Consider the following 6,521-nt stretch of genomic DNA (forward strand, 5'->3'; position numbering starts at 1 on the left):
GAAAGTGCTTGACCTGTTTATGTTAAATCAGCCTTCCTAAGACTCTTGGACTAATGAAAGCAATTTGTCCATCAAGTCTTTCACCAAGAGATCAATTACATTTTAGGATATGCAATAAATAAGCCTTGGTTTCATCTCTTAAATCAGTTTCACTCTTTGAAATAAGTGGCATTTTTGACTTCTGCCATTTGTTAATCAGAACCATGAAAATTAAACCTCAGCAAGTCAAGTAAATTTGTAGACGGGAATTCAGAGAGGTCCTCTATCTCAATGAAACACAGGACTGGCTGCCTTATAAAATTAAACATTTGACTTGGGAAATAAATTTTGAAGGAATTATAAACCACTCTGCATTTGCTATTATGCTTGTACTAAATAAAAAGACAAATAAATGGATCCTAATTATCATTTTCCATTTAACTAAAAATAAACACACTGACTTGCCTCAAAAATTCAACTACTTATTCAATTGGGCACTCTCTTGAAAGCAAATGATTTCTGCTATGTATTTGTACTATATTTCTCTAAACCTTAAGGATCAAGCTTAATACTTCCATTTCGCTTGTTGGCATGACCATGCCTGTAACTGCCCATGCCTATAACTGCCCATGTTTTATAGAATAGGCCTGACTCTACATATGAACTCTTTGGGGGTCTTGCTCCAGGCTTGGTACCCCATATCCATTCCAGAACGTGTTCACTCTATCTTCTCAGCCTATGACACACCTTTACTCACACACCCAGTTTTTGCCCTCTGCCTTTGCCCTCTGAATGCAATGAGCCTTTTGGACTACTTCCTTTTTTTCTTACTCCTGCTCTGCCTCTGGACGGTGCGCTTAGTTTTCTCTTTGCTCTTTCTTAGCAACCAAAGGCTAGACTCACTGTGCTTCTGTGTCTGCCAATAGCTCCTGGCATCAGAATATAAGGCCTCCTGGTCAATTTGGTGCATATTGAGTATATATCAAGTGCTTTCCTGGTGGCTTAGTGGTAAAGAATCTGCTTGCAGTGCAGGAGATGTGGGTTCGATTCCTGAGTCAGGAAGATCCCCTGGAGAAAGAAATGGCAAGGCACTCTAGTATTCTTGCCAAGATAATCCCATGGACAGAGGAACCTGGCGGGCTGCAGTCCATGGGATCAAAAAATGTTAGACACAGCTTAGCAACTAAAAAACAACAACATATATTAACCTCCTCATCTGGGTGAACAAATGGGCCTTGTATTTTAATATTGTTATATGCGCATGCGCACATACACACACCGTGAAAGAAAGTGAAAGCCATTCAGTTGTGTCCAACTCTTTGCAACCCCATGGACTATGGAATTCTCCAGGCCAGAATGCTGGAGTGGGTAGCCTTTCCCTTCTCCAGGGGATCTTCCCAACCCAGGGATTGAACGCAGGTCTCCCACATTGCAGGTGATTCTTTATCAGCTGAGCCACAAGACACACACACACACACACACACACACACACACACACACACTAAAGGATGAGAAAAAAAATATAACATCCTGTTCTTGAAATCCAATATCCTTTTCAATATTTCCCCCCACTGTCTCTCCTTATGCTTGATTTTTCCCTCCTTTCTCCTTTAGCATTTTACTTCATCAATTAATTGTCCTTTCTTTTATCTTCAATAATTTCTTCTTTACCAAATCTCCCTAATTTCTTACGATTATGTTAGTACTGTCAATAGTACTTGCTTGACCTAAACTTGATGTCATCTTTGCCTTCTCCATCATTCAGCCCCTTCCCTATGTGCGGACCAACCTTTCTTTGTTCCTAACTGTACAGCTGTGATAAGGCAGTGACTTTTGGTAAGGCTTTAGTGAAAGGTCAGAATTATGGCAGTGGGGTCTTTTCACCCACTAGGCACTGTGGGGACAGCACTTGTCGACCACAAAGCAATACAGAGGCCGCAAAGTGTTTATTTGAAGTCTTTAGAATTGCAATTTGGGAGACACAGATTTGGGTAAAGCTGAAAGTGTTCTGGAGAAGAAAAAGAGTCAGGGGCTTATAAAGACAAAAAGTCAGAAAGTTGTTAAAAGTTACCTGGTGGGAGCTGTGATTGACTCTGACTCCAGCCAGTGAACACTTGAGCTTAAGTAACAATGGGTTATTTTAGGATGGGAGGTCCAGTAAGTATCTTGAGATTCTGGATATTCTGGATGGCTTCTTGAGGACAATAAGATGTCAAAGGTCAAATTTCATCCAGGCTGAGATGTGCATACATCACATTTATTCAATGGCCTACCGGCTCCATTTTAGAGAGCTCTAAGTATTTCTCAAAGTGTGAAATCTTAGATACACAACAAAACAACTTTATTAACTGGCTGGATCCCTCTTCTCCTCAAGACTTTGTGAGTAATAAGAAAAGTCATACAAAGCTCATTTACTTAGGCAGAGGAATGGGGGACCTGTTTGTATGTTTGCAGATCAGTATTTTAGAAGACTGATCTAAGCTAAGCTAACCTTGAAAGTAGCTCTTTTGCCCGTTTTCCTGTTTGTACATTTATGCTCCTCTGTAACCTTGAAAGAACCTAATTATAGGAATGAGATCACTAATTCCTGATTTAAGCTCTCCTGAATGCACAGGAGGCCTAATCTGTTGATTCTTTTCCTAGATTAAAAGAAATTAAAATGAAGAATTAAGTATTAAAGAATGACTAGCTCACTACCATCTACAGACCCCTTAGCAATCCTGCAGGCAGATCACAATAGCAAGATAAAATCTGAAGAGAGAGTCAGCCAGCCTGCATGCAACAAAGAAGGACGCAGTCCAACCTCCTGCTTCCATGATTCACTGACCTTCTTCCCACTTTTTTCCCTTTAAAAACTGTCAGGGTTGAGCAGAATCTTTCGAGTTCATCTTGGGATGTGAGTCCACCTTCTACCTGAATAACCAGCTTTTCTAATTATCTGACCACCTTCTCTTTTTATTGGCGCTTGCCTCTCAATTATTGGTTTTAGAGAGGCAAGCAGCCAACCCAAGTTTGGTAATGTTGAGAGTTGGAGGCTGATTTACCTATAGAGAGGTTTCAGATTTTGCTTTTTACGCTCTGTTGGAAAGGTTTTGAACATTTTCAAAGACGGTGAAAGTACATTGGCATCATTATATCAATTAAAAACAAAAAAACTGTCAAAGGAAAGCCTGTAGGCGATTCCCTTTCACAGATGCCCTTAACAGATTAAAAGGTTACATTAAAGGGTGTTGAAATCTTGCCCTTAGGTCTATCTAAGGGAAACATGCCCAAATCTAGCCCTGTCAATATTCCCACCGAGGCTCTTGTGCTCAGTTTACTGAGGGATAAAACCGACTCCAGAGTGTTTAAGTATTGGAACAACTCAGGAAGTTGGACTCATCTTTCCCAGTGTTGCTAGAAAGTTCCAAGCATTACTTAATGAAGGTTGCTTTAAAATGTGACCACGTGCACACCCTGAGGCAGTCTTCCTCTGACAATTCTCAGAGCTTTTATTATAAAGTAGGGTCAGAGCAGACACAAAAGGTCAGATGTCTGCTATAGGGCTGCCTTTAAAGAGCTCTTTGAGCCATTTCTGAAGAGGAAAATAAGACCAGGGAGCGCCTCAGGGCAAACACTGCTTGTCAAGTCTTGTCACCACAGGAAGGTGTCACATTTTTAGAATTTTCCTCTATAATTGAAACCCTTGTCTTTCAACTGAAGACAAGACATTTCAGACTGTGATGATTATAACAGTCGGTGGGACAACCTTTTTACCCTAGAGTTAAGTGTCTTACAATTTTTATCAAGTATGTTTATTACACAGTTTGATTTGGATACTAAGAATTGGAAAATTAGTATTTTAATATACTTACATAGAAAGTCTTGGCCACATTTCAGCACACTTCAAACATGTTTCATTTCTCTCATTTAAGACTCCTTCTATGTCATTCATATTTTATGTATTTATTGTGAAAACAAGAGAGTATAGAAATAAGCAAAAAGAAAAGTATCACCTATGGAACCACTACCCTGTTATCCTGGCTAATATTTTGGTATGTAGTATTTTGCCGTTATTCTGTTTTAGTATAAAATATTCTAATACTTGCTGGGGGAAATATCAATAACCTTAGATATCCAGATGACACCACCCTTATGGCAGAAAGTGAAGAGGAACTCAAAAGCCTCTTCATGAAAGTGAAAGAGAAGAGTGAAAAAGTTGACTTAAAGCTCAACATTCAGAAAACGAAGATCATGGCATCTGGTCCCATCACTTCATGGGAAATAGATGGGGAAACAGTGGAAACAGTGTCAGACTTTATTTTTTTAGGCTCCAAAATCAATGCAGATGGTGAGTGCAGCCATGAAATTAAAAGACGCTTACTCCTTGGAAGGAAAGTTATGACCAACCTAGATAGCATATTCAAAAGCAGAGACATTACTTTGCCAACAAAGGTCCATCTAGTCAAGGCTATGGTTTTTCCAGTGGTCATGTATGAATGTGAGAGTTGGACTGTGAAGAAAGCTGAGCGCCGAAGAATTGATGCTTTTGAACTGTGGTGTTGGAGAAGACTCTTGAGAGTCCCTTGGACTGCAAGGAGATCCAACCAGTCCATTCTAAAGGAGATCAGTCCTGGGTGTTCTTTGGAAGGAATGATGCTAAAGCTGAAACTCCAGTACTTTCGCCACCTCATGCAAAGAGCTGACTCATTTGAAAAGACTCTGATGCTGGGAGGGATTGAGGGCAGGAGGAGAAGGGGACGACAGAGGATGAGATGGCTGTATGGCATCACCGACTCAATGGACATGAGTTTGAGTGAACTCTGGGAGTTGGTGATGGACAGGGAGGCCTGTGTCTTGCAATTCATGGGGTTGCAAAGTCGGACATGACTAAGCGACTGAACTGAACTGAACTGAACTGACTGAATCCTTGTTTATACAGATATATGTGTGTTAATTTGCATTACATATACTAAAATAAGACCATTTTCTATTAATATTAATATATTGTAACCACCTTTTCAAAATGTAGTCTGACATTAAAATTTATAATAACTACACAGTGCCCCAAGGTATGTTATATTACTAATCATTTAACTAAGTCTCTACTGTTTAATATTTTGGTTAAGATAGGGCTAATGCTATAGTAACACATAACTCCTGAATTGTAGTAGCTTTAAACCACAAAGTTTATTTCTTATCATAATGCACATCCATTATGGGTTGACTGGGGGCTCAGCTTCATATGAATTGCACCCCAGCACGCAGGCTTATGCAACAGCCACCATCAGTTTTTCTGCTTGTAATGAGAGAGACTAAAGAAAGTTGAGGATGTTGAACAATAAAGAATATTCTGCTTCTTACAATTGATTGGCCAGGACATGTCACATGACTTCTCTCAGCTAGAAAGAGGTGCTGTGAGTGCTAAGTCGCTTCAGTCCTGTCCAGCTCTTTGTGACCCTATGAATCGTAGCCAACCAGGCTTCTGTGGTCCATAGAGTTATCCAGCCAAGAACCCTTGAGTAGGTTGCCATGCCCTTCTCCAAGAAAGAGGTGAGGAAGTGTCATCTTACCTTGTTTTCAAAATTCTGAAGATTGAATTGCATTACACCATTGAAAAGTACATTAAAAGTGAATGAGGAACCGGAAAAAGAGTGGCAGCATTTATGACACATGCATTTTAAGAGAAAATTCAAGTCCAGAAATGCTTGAAGCTCATCCAGGGAAATCAGCTACCAAATGGCTGACTCAGTGTGACTGGGGCTGAGACTGTGGAGTCATTCTCAGTACTGTTTGGGAAGAAAAACTGATCAGCTGTATCTGTGTAAAGTGAAAATGTTAGTCACTCAGTCGTGTCCAACTCCTTGTGACCTTGTGGACTGTAGCCCACCAGGCTCCTCTGTCCATGGGATTCTCCAGGCAGGAATACTGGAGTGGGTTGCCATTCCCTTCTCCAGGATATCTTCTCGACCCAGGGATTGAACCCAGGTCTCCCGAATTACAAGCAGATTCTTTACTGTCTGAGCCAGGACTGGGACTGAGCTGGTGGAGTCAGTCACAGTACTGTTTGGAGAAGAAAAACTGATCAGCTGTATCTGTATTTCTCTTTATAACTCTTTCCCCATATAGTTAAATGTTCTCATTGCTCCAATTTTTAAGAAACTATTATCACCAGAGAAAATTACTTAATTCATAAATCATAGTCTGAGCTTTGTTTCAAGAGTACTAAATCAGCTTTCAACCTCTAGGTGCATAATTTTCAACTTTTTGATTACATTTAATTATAGCAATAAAAATACTCTAAGGTTTTAGCTTTAGCATATTTTCTTTCTTTCTTGAAAAATTGTTTTAAAAGGCAGAATGATAAAAAGTTAATAATTATCATTAACCTCAAATTGAGCTATATTCTGAACATTTCCAGACAGTTGGCTTCCCTGCGTTGAGTTTATTTATTAAGTCTTAGTTTTTTTCTGTTTTCAGTAAATTTATTGATAATTCTTTCTTTTTCTATGAAATGTTTTTATTTTGACTTTGACTTTTTAGCTTTTTATCTTCAAATTTTC

Source organism: Bubalus kerabau, chromosome 9, assembly GCF_029407905.1.
Source record: "Bubalus kerabau isolate K-KA32 ecotype Philippines breed swamp buffalo chromosome 9, PCC_UOA_SB_1v2, whole genome shotgun sequence".
NCBI classification, from domain to species: Eukaryota; Metazoa; Chordata; class Mammalia; order Artiodactyla; family Bovidae; genus Bubalus; species Bubalus kerabau.